Consider the following 15929-nt stretch of genomic DNA (forward strand, 5'->3'; position numbering starts at 1 on the left):
CCTGAAGGCCATCAAGAACCAGTCCTCCAAATGTCAGCCTAGTCAGGACCACCCTGGGAAGCCAGCAAGACCCCCTGGGACCTCCGGGAAAGCAGATCACAACTGACGTGGGAGAGCTGGGCTGAAACACACACAAACACAGCACTGTCTGCACTTGTACTCTGTGTTCCAGGACCAAACATGTCCGGGCGACTTGTGTTGCCAGGCTTGAACTTGTTCCCTCATCTTGGGTCATAGCCTGTTTTCAGACTCCACTGTGGCCGATGTTTGGGCACATTTTTGCTTAAAATCTAATTCCCTGGGACTTGGAGACCTCGTTTCTCCTCAGGCTCAGACAGGCAACAACATGGTTGATCGAGGGTGATAGTAATATGGCCTCATTCTTTCAGTCTCAAACTAAAACACAGATGAAGAAGAAATGAAAACCATGTAGTGAGAAAGCTGCATGTGACTGAGAGAGATGAGGAAGGAGATGTTGAAGAAATGGAGAGCAGGCAGAGATGGAGAAACAAAAGAGAGAGACAGAGAGTGAGAACAAAGCGCCATCTCCCTGCTCAGCGGTGGGAGACAAAGAGAGAAATTAGTGCCAAGAGGAGAGGGAGGGAATAAAAGGCAGCAAGGGGGAAAGAGCAGTCTGATTAATTGAGACAGAGTCAACTGACCGCAAGTCATTAAGCTGCCACTGGGCTGAGCGCCAGTCACTACTCATTCTCCTCAGAACCACTTTCTGCTGCTCGGCTTTGAGCCCTGGATCATCCCCACGCCGCCCTGCTTCTTTCACACACTCTCTAACACATGGGCATAATTTTTTTCCCAGACAAGAGGCTGTTCCCAAAAAATCAAGTGTTTTTGTCTTCATTAGGCATCCACTTGGAGGGATGTCATTTGGGATGGCTGCTCTGGAGTGTGGGATGACAAATGATGATTGTTTCCCTGCAAAAAGGTGGAAAACAATGAGTGTCACCAGTCTGAATATTTGCAGGGGGTGGATGACATAACATTAGCTCTTTACCCACATGGAAAATAGAAAACACTGCTGGTTGTTTGAGACATTTGTGTAATGTTTGTGATTATTAAGATTGATACAGTTGCATGTTGACTCTGTGAAACTTCAGATCTGAGTGATGTAGTTTGGTATTAGTGATGTGTCATGATCAAAAGCTGCGGCTCTAAGACCCGATGCTTTATAGTGAATCAGAAGAGCCGGCTCAAATCGAGAGAGAGCCGGCTCCCAGTTTTTTCCTTTCGCTGCTTAGCTCTCACAGTGTTTAGCCCCAGCTCTGCTCATAGCAGAACTTTGTTTTGATTGGTCAGCATGGCGGCCATGCGGCCAATCACGTGTGAGGATATAGGATACAGGTGATGGAGGGGAGGCTTTGTAGCGTGGCTTCACCAGTTCCTTCTGAGAGGGTTAGAGTTAAAGTTAGGGTTCTTCTCAAAGAGAGGGCAAATTCTCACTGAGAGGGGAAACCGGTCAGCCCATCCAAGCTGAGGCATCTGATTTTTCTCAATGCCAACCTGCACTGAGGATATTAATGTTTGCTCGAGTTTGGTTCTGGTTCTGTTTGCTTGAGTTTGGTTCTTGTTTCTGTTTACTTAAGTTGGTTCTGGTTCTGTTTGCTTGAGTTTGGTTCTGGTTCTGTTTGCTTGAGTTTGGTTCTGGTTCTGTTTGTTTGAGTTGGTTCTGGTTCTGTTTGCTTGAGTTTGGTTCTTGTTTCTGTTTACTTAAGTTGGTTCTGGTTCTGTTTGCTTGACTTTGGCTCTGGTTCTGTTTGCTTGAGTTTGGTTCTGGTTCTGTTTGCTTGAGTTTGGTTCTGGTTCTGTTTGCATGAGTTTGGTTCTGGTTCTGTTTGCTTAAGTTTAGTTCTGGTTCTAACCCTTACCCTAATCATAACCCTAACCCTAACCCTAACCCTAATCACTACCCTAACCTTAACCCTAATCCTAACCCTAATCCTAACCCTAATCACTACCCTAACCTTAACCCTAATCCTAACCCTAATCCTAACCCTAATCCTGACCCTAACCCTAATCATAACCCTAACCCTAATCACTACCCTAACCCTAACCCTAATCACAACCCTAACCCTAATCATAACCCTATCCCTAACCCTAATCACAACTCTTACCCTAATCATAACCCTAACCCTAATCATAAGAGCCGTTCAGGAGTCGAAAGAGCCGGGTCTTTTTTGGGAGCCGAGTCAAAAGAGCCGAACTTCCCATCACTATTTGGTATAGCTAGAAAACTAGCAAGACGAAAAGAATAACACCCCTGGATTGGTTTTTATTCCCATTCCAATATCAGATATGTCTCCAATATTGGCTGAAATTGGAGCCTACCTGGGATAAGGTATTAAGAAATCCACCTTTCTGTAAACTAGGGATGCTCCGATCGATCGGCCACCGATCATTATTGGCTGATTTCTGTGATAAATTATGTGATCGGCGTATGCCGATCAATGCCTTTCATTGCCGATCACAAAAAACCAACACCTGTAGCTCATACTTGGCAGCCTGCAGACTGAAGAGGACCTGTGTGTAGTGTGCCCCCTCCCCTTTCCTTCACACTGCACACTGCAAACCACAACAAAGATGTCTGCCGTGTGGAACTTTTATACAGTCTGTGAGAGTGTAAAGTTTGCATCCTGCAACACATGCAATGAAAAAATACTTCGCAGGGGAAGCACATTAAAAAAGCCTCAACACAACCAATTTAATAAGACATTTAAAGAGCAAACACTTTGCGGAGTATGGTGAGTTTTTGAGGCTCACGGCAGTGAATGAAAAGAAGCCAGACTGCAGCTAACACAGCCAACTCGCCTGTATAAGCGTGACAGTCAGAAGGCTAAGCAAATAACCCGAAAAATAATTGAATTCATCGGGCTAGATGAGCCTTTCTCAGTGGTGGAAGACACCTGGTTCTGCCGACTGCTCTCTCACTTGGAGCCCCGCTACGTGCTACCGGGACGTAAATAATTCACAGACGTAGCGCTGCCAGAGCTCCACCAGACAGTGTAATCTCACATCGAATGTCTCCCTAAAGAGGGAATCTCATTCTCTGTAAGTTTCACAAGTTTCAAACATGGCATATTCTGAAAGACAAACTTGTGAGATATATTGTCTTTTATTTATTTGACTTTCTGCACTAGCCTGTTGTGAGCCTTAATGTTTCCAATCTGTTAAAGATTAGGTTACTGATAGCAGGTACATTTAAGTGTTTTTCAGTTGTCCTTTTGACTGAATAGTTGCTGCATTGTGCCTGCAAGGTTTTTGTATTTTTTCTCTTGAAGAAGTAAGAAAAAACATTTTTTTTTCTCTAAACTAAGGTGATTTTATGGTTCCTTTTCCCTAGATCATGTAGCACTCACCATAACTAAATTGAAAAATTTACAGAAAGTCCATGTGATCGGTATCGGTGATCGGCAGTGATCGGCACTCATGGCTGATCGGTATAGGAATCGGCAGCATAAAACCTGATCGGAGCATCCCTACTGTAAACCACTTGGATACCATTATTTATTCACCAGAAATCACATCCCATTGTGAAAAACTGCAGCCAGTACGTTAAGCTGTGCTGCCACCAGGGGGGTGTAATAGCTGCCACCTGTAACTTTTGGTTTTGAGCAACAAAGAAGAACTGACACAAATTCATCATGTGATGGCATATACAGCAACGGTGAAGAGCTACTAGAGAATATAGCACAAATCAGAGCATTAGATATGCTTTCTGTCAAACCACATTGCACTCAGTCTTCTTTTAATGCTATTAGAAATGGCCCATCATATTCCTCAATTACCAAGTCAGTTCCAGGTCTGGTTTGAAACAAGTTCTCTGTGGTCTAACCGACAATGAACTGGCTGTCAGCTACAAAAAAACAGTTCCACAGTATCACCAATGTTTATTATCATAGAGTTCTAAAGTTAGCACAAGCAGCAGAGTCCTCCTTGTCTCTCCTGTAACTGTAAATCTCTTCACACTGATCAGTTTTGGGGATACTGTAATGCCGATTGGTGCCGTGCTTGAGTGCTGTGGATTTACTCCTGCATAGTATGCTCCTTCTGACTGTTAATCCTCCTCCTCCAGCCAGTACAGTCGTCAACTTTTAACCTTTTTCCTCTCATTCTTTCCAAATGAATGGAGAAGCATTTTCCTGCTGCTTCTGATAAGCCATCTTGATAGCACCATAGCATTCAGTTCTTACACCTCTGTGGATCAGCAGCCAAAATGCAACGTGTGGCGTTTGGGTGGAAGTAAAGAAATTAGTATGTTAGCCTGGGAAAGTGTAGACCCCGGATATAAGATTATCCCATTTTTCACACGGATTTTGATGGGGGAAAAACAAACATCTTTATTCAGACCAATATGTTTACTTGTATTTGCAAACACCAGCGACAAAGGCCACTTTGATAGAAAGGGGATAAATAACGAAAAATGTACAGCACTTTTTAAATGCCACAAAAATGTAAGGCTGTGCAATGTGCATTATAAACATGGCACATTCTACCAGAAAGCATGACTGCAGATTAGAGCTGAACGATTTTGGAAAATAATCTAATTGCAATTATTTTCCTTAATATTGTGATTGCGATTTAATATACGATTATTTTTTCAAGGTCCTCTTCACATGTATTTTTCAACAAACACAAGCAATAAATCAATCTGTGTTATAATAAACAATATCAGATTTATTATAGACAAACTGTTCTTTCTCATAAGCTAGCGTATGTTAACATAAAGGCAAATGAAGCATGAATTAATATGAAAGACGGTTTATTTATCTAATTAAATTACAGTTGTAAACTTACTAAATACTTTGACTTGCAGTCTTGTAAGCGTTCACCACAAATATTTAACAAAATTCTGCCAAACAAGTGTTTTAAGTTTAAAGCATGTTTCAATGTGAATCAGCTGACCAAAGGTGTTGCGCACAGCAGAGACGCTGATCTGGGGGCTGCAGTTGAGTGACAGGTCTCTTTTTTTCTCTGCTGCCAGACTGATTATGACCTGATTGCGTTCCTGGCTGACACCTAACCATGTAAACATGCTATTTTTTCTCACTAAGAACCAATAGACGAAAACTGGACACTGTGAGTCTGAAATATGATTCTGTTCAGTTGTCCTGTTGCAGTAAATCCACATGTTGTCTAGGGATGGGTACCGAATTCGGTACTTTTATAGGTACCGAACGAATTCCGTTGGTACTACCGAGTACCGATTGATGTAAAATCAAACGGTACCAAGTTTCGATACCTAAACGCATCCTTGTGACTGTGAGCGAGTGGAAGAGTAGGTGATTTTCCATACTTTCCCCCTGTAATAAAGTTCGAGACTGATCGGGTGGACGTCTCTGCTCTCTGCTCTCTGCATCTGCAGAGCTGCAGGAGGACTAAGTTGAGGCCATAGGTTGAGACGGACTCTTTCGCTCCGACTACTTGCCCTGTTTATAACCGTTCCTGTGTGTGTGAATGCCTGTTATTATAAAGAGACGAAGAATTGACTTTTTCCCGTCTGCAGGCAGGCATTCCCGTGTGTTCGTTGATAAAGTCCCGAAAGAGCAATTAGACGGCACAAGCACGTGTCAGCTAATATATCTAATCACCTATATAATCCTGTTTCTGTTAATTTCATGTTAAATGAAATAAATATGTTTAATTTAAAACATTTGAGATTGTATTATTAAACAAATTAACATGTATTACCACATAAACACACACAAAAGTACTGAAAATTGGTACCGTTGAGTACCGGTACCGATTCCCAGGTCACTGACTCTGCGTATGCTGAGATTATTTTTAAGCCTGCTCCACATGTTGATATCCAGCGTGTTGATTATTTTGTATGCCTCAATATGATCAGTTCTTCTGCTGAGGCCATTTTAAGGATGTCAACAACAAAACAACAAATCAAAACTTAGTGTGGCTGAAGTTGTTTTCTTCATCCCCCGCTCGCACATGTCTCATTCTTCTGAGATTTTTGGCCATCAGCAAACCAGCTGAAAGGTGCATTACGGCCACCTACCGCATGCATGTCACGTAAGGTTGCATCTGTGTACATGAAACTTTTTTTTTTTTTCTAATCGCAGCCTTTGCTATTTGAAAATTGCATTCCATTACATTGCGATGTCGGTTTGAATTCAATTAATCGTTCAGCCCTACTGCAGATCACTAAATATAACTTCACAAATAACATGTAAATTAATTGTAGCTGAAAGGTGTGGCCTTCTGCAGCATGCAAATTACTATGACACATTCTCCCACAAATCGTGACAGCAATAATCCTCACACAAGTCAACACACAATATTCAAAATAGTAAAAAATACATTTAAAAATCAAGATTGACACTTTTAGGCTGTTAAACATCTGCATTCTGTTGTTGATCAACTTTAAACAGCATACAGCACACACACACATCATCTGATACTTACTCAACTGAGGAAACATTTTTGTTCATCAAAATCAACATAGCAACATGCTCTGGTAGAAGTCGAGACCTCAGTCTGTAAATAACAAGTCAAGCAGCTATAGAAACCCTCTCATCTGGCTCAGGTGTTGCAGACACACCAAGATAGAGACTTGCAAGCGGGCACAGTTTTGGAAAACGCAGTGTTTTTTCTGCCCCACCACATGAGTGGATTTTTGTTGAGTGGGATGCATATTACCATCTAGAAGCGCTTCAGCTCATAATCACTACACCAGTGGTGGGTGCTGTTACTTCTTTCAGCTCTGTGGTTGAAAGAGGTAACAGCAGTTGGATCGTAATGAAGGTAACTAGCAGTCTGGGTTCATTTGGCTTGTAAACCAGTACAGGAGGAAGTGTAGTCGCCGAACTGTGTCCCTTTATGTACACACATACACACTATGAGCACCTCCTGTAACATCAACAATCACACACACTGTGTTCCCATGTGGCAATTCTCTGAAGCAGGCACAGACTCACCCCCAATTTATACAGGGAGCATGTGCGCCGCGTTCTGTCAGCACCGCAGGTTTTTCTCTGTCCAATGGTATGCACCCTGCTATACAGGATGCGGGTTCCAAGTGTAGTGCCAGCTCAAAGCAGCCAGGGGCAGCTGGGTCCAGTATAGAGAGAACATACAAACAACAGGTTACAGAGCTATTCTGTGGTTGAATTACTGCTCATATGGATGGTAGTCCATTACTTTTGTGTTTCTATCATCACTGAGTTTGCTGCATAACTATAAAGTTTTATTTTTGCAGGTTTAGATGAGTTTAATATTAATAATCATGCTCTCCTGTCCAGGTTGATCTTCTCTGTTCAGCCTGACACATGCTGGGCTCAGGCTCCTTCAAAAATAGACTTGACTTGTTTCTTTAGCAGAGTGGCACGGGGGCACGCTCTCGAGACCGAGTTAAGACGCTCAGTGTGTACACATAAGCATTGACTAGAACAGGTGCGCAGCGCTGACGTAACACTACGCTGCGCACCCTGTGTAAATTGGGGGTCAGGCAGGTAACAGACATTGGGGGCCTACAGAATATTAATAAGATTATTACGTTTAACCGACAGCTTTAAAGATTGACCCAGATGATTGATTAAAATTGTTGCATATGGTCCAAGTGCATGCAGTCATCTGCAGTCATCAAAATTTGAAAACAACAAACTTTCCGTAACAAGAATGATCTTGTAAGTAGCTTTGAAGATTGAATAATTCACAATGACATGATGTCTAGCTTCAGCTTTATTCTTATATTATTGATAATGCTTTACTTTTAAGCCCAGGTCAGAGACAGGCTGCACTAAAGCAGCAGGAACAAGCTACACGAGTGGTGTCATGTTGCACACTAGTAGTGCAGACATTGCCCGGGTCAACAGGTCTGCACATCACATCTCATCTCATGATCAGTCAGATCCATTTTGTATGAAGTAGGATGCCTCCTTAGCAGCCTAGTTTGGTGTGCGTCCTGCAGTGGGACTGAGCAAGAATATGAAATTAGTGAGACAGGATGGTGTGCAAACAGCATGCAGTGAGGGGGCTGGCTCATGCACGCTCAATTTAGACCATTTAGATAGCTTTCAATCAGACTACTGATGAGGCTAAACAGAGCAGCAGAGGCATGATGGGGAGCTGTGATACAGGGAGATGAACTGCTATTAGCAAGAGTTTGAGTTGAACTTTGATTAAAGCTAAGTGCACTCTGTGGTTCAGACCCAGTTCATGTGACTCATGAATGTATTTTTATCAAGTTTGTTTACTTTAAATCTAACACTCTCGAGAAAACTCCTGCCGTTTATTAAGTCCATTACATTAAACTGATGGATGATTTTGTTTTCTTGATCATCGCCACTCTCGGAGACCTTTTTTTACCATCACTCAAAAATTCTTCCACTTAGCATAACACAATTTTACACAAACTTCTGATTGGTTCAAATAATGAAGTGATGAAGCTATACCCAAAAGGTCAGATACACTATAATGTGACACTGTGATGCCTTTAAATAACACTTTTATGGTTGATATATTCATACCATTCTTGTGTAGGCAGTGTGCCAGGGAAAATCTTAAAATGCGTCTCTAAATGTCTCTTAACTCAAGCTTGATGTACACAGGTCATTCATGTGACATCTCATCAACGACAGGCGGTAACTGGGGCTTTAAAGATGTTGTCCACCTATAATAATCATCCACAGTTGAATGGTGGCCCATCGCCACACTCCACCCCTCACTTTTCCTGTTTGGGAACTCAACTTCCTGTTGCAGAGGGACAACAGATGATCACATGATCAGCAGAGCTTACAGCAAAGGTCTAGCGTATTTTCAATGCTACAGAGAGGCACGTAAAATTTTGCAATCAATTTTGGGATAATGGCTGGTGTTAGCTAACTGACTTGTACTGAAACCCATGAAGCTTCCACTGCTTTAAAATAGATTCACACAAGCACCTTGATTACATAATAAGTTATATAAATATTGAAATATATTCTACGCCAAAAAAAAAAGTCAGAAATGTTCTATCTTTCATCACACTGAAACTTCATTTGTTCCCACTTTCTTTTCTCATTCTCACCATCCACTCACAGCTTGAAGTGATACCACTTTACCGGCTAACTCAACACCAGGCTCGTATGCCAGCCCCATCTCCCGACTGCTCCCACACACATCGTGACACTCACACTTCCTGCCTGCACACCCAAACAATGAGAGAGTGGGAGGTGGAGATCCACTCAAGCTTACAGAAACACCAAATGGCATGGAAACATTGCCCTGAAGCCCACTCAAGGGGTTGCACTGACTAACTGTCTATTACCTTTTCCTGTATTGTGTGATCCGGCCCTATTATCAATTCCATCACCTGCTGTTACAGGATTGCTTCCGTGGTGCCACTCCACAGCTGTGTGTGCAGGGGGTCGGAGTCCTCGGAGTGTGTGCAGCTAAAAGATAACTGTGTTGGTTACTTAATACAGCTTAGTCTGTCATGGGAGCTTGGTTTCCACCAAACACTTTAAGTGTAGTACCCTTGAAACTGACAGTACTGTTAAATGCAAGGAGGATTTGATGATGGAGTCACCTCAAAGGCCATTAAATCCAAAGTTAAGGACTATACATTGGAACATCTGGACCTCTTTGATTCTCCACAGAAACACATTTTTCTACAACAAAATCAGAATTGAATAAAAATAAATGTGCAGTATGTTTACTTTAGAGTACCTGTTCTGATTGATTCATTAAATACAACAGCAAGTTTGTAGCAGCATTGAGATCTGGACCAGCACCATAACAACAACATTGAGATGAACTAACTATAATAACAGAGAGCATGTTTTAGAAATATATTCAATGTATATTTTGATTTAATAGTTTGACCCATAATCCATCTTTTAAGAAGAAGGAGGCAGGGTTTTTGACCTATACTGCAGCTGGTCAGTAGGGAGAGCTTCATTAAGTTATGGCTTCCCAGTCTGTTTACACTGGTGGCTTCCATTTGAATATAGTCAATGCTTATCAGTAGTGAGAAAAGGTTTCGTCATTCAGCACTGATTCCTGTCATTAGAACACAAGAACCTCAAGTTTATTTCAAAACTGAAACTTTGTTATTGCTCAATACCCATTTTTTGTGATGACAGAAATAGTGACTCCCATTGGTCTTAGCTGTCACTGCACCAGGGACCTTCAAACCATTTTTTTGCAGACCTTTTTGCAATTTTTTATTTTCAGCATCTTCAAGGTGGCAATATGCCAACAATGCACTTATCAATCAATCAATCAATCAATCAATCAATCAATCAATCAATCAATCAATCAATCAATCTTAGTTATGTAGCCCCTAATCACAACAAATGTTATCCCAAGACGCTTTACAAACAGAGCAGGTCTATGCCATACTCTGTGTTATAATATTAACAAAGACCCAACATCAAGACAGGATAAGATCAAGTCCCTTCATAGAGATTGGAATCTGTCTTATCTCATCTCATTCCATCATGAGCAGAGTACTTTGCAGCATTAAGTAAGTTACAGCAGCAAGGACGATCTTCCTTTAACAGGCAGAAACCTCAAGCAGAACCAAACTCATGTTAGACAGCCATCAGCCTTGATTGTGGTGAGATAGATAGTAGTAGTTGTAGCAGCTGGAGTCTGGCACATCCACAGCAGCAGGCTTCTACGGCAGTGATTCAGAGGAACCTACACCTATAACTACACCTTGTTTTAAAACCAGCAGACCATTTGAACACAGATTAGCAGAAGTGTATTTGCTGCTTGGCACTGGGTATGAAAACTAGAATATGGTTGGTCAGAAACATGCACAGTTGCACCCTACTGAGCCACTTCCTAAGATAGAGACCTTTTTTCTTTTTCCGTGTTTCCATTACGATTGTTGGCTGATGTCTGTGCCATTGGGAGTAAAAAGCCTCAAGATCAATGCTGGTTATTACAGACAATAGCTTTTGCAGATTGGCCTTGTTCAATAAGGCCTTCACTCTCTTCAAATCAAAAAGCCAAAATAACGATGATCCATTGTTCACAGTAAATAAAAAGAAAAAAGAAATGTTTTCAATGTATTCAATACCAGTGGTGAAATCAAACACTCTTTGTGTATATGTGCGTGAATGCACGTGCATCCTGTGTGTGTGTCTGTTCTTTCTGTAGCTACAGCCATTTCTCACTGTGTGTTTGTGTGTATGTGTGTGCTGCGACACTGCAGATGTGTTCTATTCTGTCTCCATCTCTCTCTCCCTCTCTCTTTCTGTCAGCTCTGGGTGAAGGTGTCTCATTACGCTGTAGTGGTTTGTTCTTCCCACTCCTATCCAGCGCCTCAGGAGTGGATCTGGTTACTGGCTAATGGCTCTCACCCACCCTGCCTCTCCGCTGGGGGACAACCTGACCCAGCTCCCCAGCACCGTCTGTGACTCACACCCATTGAGATAGCACAGTGTGGTGTGGGCCGTATTTACTGGAATTTGCTCACAGGGGTTGTATGTTTTTTGTATGCTGTGTGTTTGTTTTCAACTGTACTTTAGCATTTGGGTGTTAATATGTATTTATAAGATTCCTGCACATGCCTGTTATTTGCCCTAGATCAGTCATCAAAACAACAGGCTTGGTTCTGGTTTGTTATGAACCCCCCCACCCTCCAGCCTTTTGTATCACTGTTACCACACACTGTCTCAGGATGTTTAGCCTTCATACACTCGGGTAGACACTGACGCAGGCGTTTTAGACAACCCTGACCTCAGCAGTTTAATTGTATCAGTCATCAAGAGCTGATCAGTCAGATACGCTTTCCCTCCTGTCTTTGTGCCTGCTACTTTTATTGCTCCTCAGAGTGTTAACACTGCTTATTTGTGCACTGACAAAGCAGAGTTCGGATGATACTGAGGCTTTCATTATAAATGACTGCAACAATATCACATTAACCTTTCTACCTGTGCAATGCATAGGTCTTTTGGTTTATAATGGAGTCATTTCTTGTAGTTTCTTTGGATGCTTCATCTCCTTTAAATCTGTGCAGCTCAAAACTTATGGGAATTTTGTAAGGAATTATGTTTTTATTGTAACCCATCAGACAGGACTATCTCCCACTTCAACCCTTTTATACCATCCCTAAAGTATTCAATTATATCATCAAGAAGCCTGCAAAATGACTAAGCAGAAGTTATAAGTCTTATGTTTCAGCTTTAAAAAGAATGAAGTTTCCAGCTTCAAGAGTTGAGGCAGATGGCTGTCTAACATGAGTCTGGTCCTGCTCAAGGTTTCTGCTGCAAAGTGCTCTGCTCATGATGGATTGAGATGAGATCAGACTGAGTCCTGTCTGTAAGATGGGACTGGATCTTACCCTGTCTTGATGTTGGGCCTTTGTTAATAATATAACATAGAGTATGGCATAGACCTGCTCTGTTTGTAAAAGCTTCTTGAGTTTGTTGTGATTTGGCGTTATATAAATGGAGATTGATTGATTGATTGATTGATTGATTGATTGATTGATTGATTGATTGATTGATTGATTGATTGATTGATTGATGAGTTTGAACTTTTGATTTATTTAAAAGGGACCATAGGTCATTATTAAAACTGACCATTCTAACGAGACAGAGTTTTTTGTACACTGTACCACATTAAATACACTTCTATTCTAAAATTTTCAAAATAAAAGTTTATTTCAGGCTCTTGCAGCTGGCCCTTTAAAACAGTCGCAATTAAGGACACTTAGCAGAATGTCACTTAGCACCTTGGGTCCAGACTGATTTACTGTGCAGTGGAACATTTTACATTACAGCATACATGTCTGCATAATAATGATTATTTGAAGAGCCTCTGTTTTATAATGCACAATTTACAAAGCAGAGACAAAAAAGAGAACCAAATGAAAGAAAAGCTTTTCTTCTGCAACATTGAAATCCTGGTTCTTATAATACTACTCAGTGGCGGTTCTAGACCAATTTTACTCGGGGGGGCCAGGCTGGGGCCAAGGGTGTTGTCAGAGGGACACATTCAACCCTGACAAAGGAGACTGAGAAGGGCGAGGACCGGCTGAGAACAAACTGGCAAAACATCAGTCAATCCCTATATAATAGACATATATACTACTGTGTACCATATCAAAATGTAGACTGACAGCAGCTTTTTGGCTGTTTACACTCAACATGAGTCCCTTAGCGCTCTAAGGGACTGGAACCAAGTGCCACATGCATGTGTTCCGCCTGTAACATTGGCACAAGCTTTTTTTATTGTATAATATTATTTTGGTGTGGAGGGGGGGCCACAGGGGGTCCAGGTTCAGTTTTACAGGGGCACTGGCCCCTGTTGGCCCCTCCCCAGAACCGCCACTGATACTACTACGAACCTTGTTTTAGATGCAAGTTAACCTCATTCAAGATGTCCTGTTGAAATCTTAAAATCTGTCCATATGTATATCCACAAAAATATCCCACAAATAAATCACTCTGCTTGTCTTCTTATATATTTGTTAAAACTGCTGAGAAAGACTTTCACAGTTTAGAGTTCCACATGTGTGGCTCTTCCTTGTAAAGTTCATATGATGGTTTCCTTCCAAAAGTGATTTATTCATGCTGATAATCAGCTGTTGTACTTGGCTGCATATTGATGTTTGTGTAGGTGTTAATCTGAGATGATATGGGTGTACAAGTTGCACGAAAGCCAGCAATTTCATTCAGTATAGAAGCACAGTGCCTTGACTGATTACCATCTGTGTCTAAAAGTGCTATCCCAAAGCTTTCACTCCATTTGAAACCACCCATGGTTGTTGTTAGTAAGAGCAGTTTATTACAATTGCCAACATTACTTTGGAAAGTACTTTGTTATTTGAAGTTTACACAAATAATCCTGGTTTCATGCTGTATACAGATACACACCACTTTACAACAAAAGGGACGCCGTGTTTCATTATATTAACACTCTCACAAGCAGGAGAGAGTAAATGGAGAACAGTGTGTCTGTTTATTGTGAGCAAACTTGAGCTGCATGCATTGTTTCCAAAGAGTCTTTCATTCTTTCGTTGGCAATCTGTATCCAGTGTGCAAATGGTGACCTTGTCACTGCGACTACAGCCGCCACCGAGAGATGAGGATTCAGAGCGTTTTTTTGCACAATAAGGGAGTGAAAACAGACTGTTTTTATGAAATCATCTGGATAACAAATTTTAAGTCACCTCTGCAGCTTTATATCTATGTTAGAGCATACTGAAATCTTAGCAAAAACCAGGATGCACAATATACATTAGGCCAATAGCTAACTGACCTGATAATTGGGATGTTTAATTTTGATTCAATATGTGAATACACCATTACATGCCAAGATGAAGAACAAGCACAACCTGAACAAGCTGGTAAGACAGTAAAAGTGTTGTCACCCGTGTGTTATTCACTGTTTTCAGAGGAGGATAACACAACTGCTATTTCAGAACTTTTGCTGCAAGAAAAAAGTCTTCAAGTTTTTTACACAAGACATTTTTTTAGTCACCTGAAATTTCATCATCATCATCATCATCATCATCATCATCATCATCATCATCACATGAAGATATATTAAAGAGATACGATACAGAAACTTAAAGGTAAAAACAGTCAATACTATGATCACTAAATATTCAGCACGTGATGGTCGATGTTTTTCTGAGTTAAAAAAACAAAGGTTTCAACAGCTACTGGTGACGTTTTAACCCTAGTACAATGTCCCAAGTCACTGCTACTTTTCAGAAGTATCCCTATTTGCAATGTATGATGTGATCTCTCTATGAACTTCTGACACTAGTCCAGTGAGTAACTGTATGTTAATTTGACAGTGCAGTGGCTGGATGAAGACTTCAACATGACAACATTATTGTATGCGCAGTAGTGCTCCTGTTCTTGGTAAATAAAATATATACATAAGACAATTAAGAGTCAGAACTGTTCTTTTGTTTTTTGTGCGCTAGCAGCTGTAATTTCAGTTAAATTATAGAATAATGATAAATCTTTTTCCACAAATCTTACCCTGTCTTACCCTCAGGTGTTCATTATCTTAAAGAGCAAAAGTGGGTAATCAGCCATTAGTAGCAGGATATTATGGGTAAAAAATATCCATATCATGCATCCTGAGTATTGTAAAGATAAATGTAATTTACAAATTTAAAAAGCCTGAGCAAAAACAAGGTATTTCTTATTTACACTTACACACATGCAAACATCACACAAATCAGGTAGTTAAGAGGAATCTAGAATACCTAGAATGTTTCCCTGCTGACCTCGAACTTTTAGATACTTCAATTCGAATCAAATTAAACATGTCAGCAAACGTGACACAACGTTATGCTTGTGAGACTCTGGTCACTGTGTCTTTTATCTGTTTCATGTGACCTGATGATGACAGCTTTTTTTAAACTCAGCAGTTTCTGCTAATGTCTCTACAGGTGATATTTCAGAACCCATCCAGAGGTGATAATCAAAATGCTAGAGCACTCTTATACATCCATTTTCTACACTTCCTTCATTAAAGTAGTACAATCACTTCTTTCAGCTCGTTCCATTATCTGCCCTGCCTTAATGCACATCCACCGCACAGCCAGAAGGGATAACCAGCACAGACTGCTTTATTTCCTCTGAATCCCTGGATCAAGTGGTAAGACTTTTGTGTTTAATGCATCAACGAGTAGTCAGGACTCCTGGGTAGGACGTGTAGCCAGCTGCCTTCTTGCAGTAAAGCTCTTTGAAATTAAAGTGAATTCCCCCTGCTTTAAGAACCCGAGTTAAGAGCTAACTAACAAAGACTGAGGAGGAGGGAGAAGAGCGGAGATGTGTCAGTATAATAAGTCAGCGGCAGAATTTAGTCAGGCTTTAAACCAGCACAGGATGTAGTTTCTGTCTGTTTCATTGTCTTTCTTCTCCATCTCTGTCTCTTTGTCTTTCCTCCATCCTCTATCCTCCTTCCCCTCTTGAGTTTTCCCCCACATACAGCCTTTGAAAGTGTTT

This window comes from Notolabrus celidotus, chromosome 20 (assembly GCF_009762535.1).
Source record: "Notolabrus celidotus isolate fNotCel1 chromosome 20, fNotCel1.pri, whole genome shotgun sequence".
Lineage (NCBI taxonomy): Eukaryota > Metazoa > Chordata > Actinopteri > Labriformes > Labridae > Notolabrus > Notolabrus celidotus.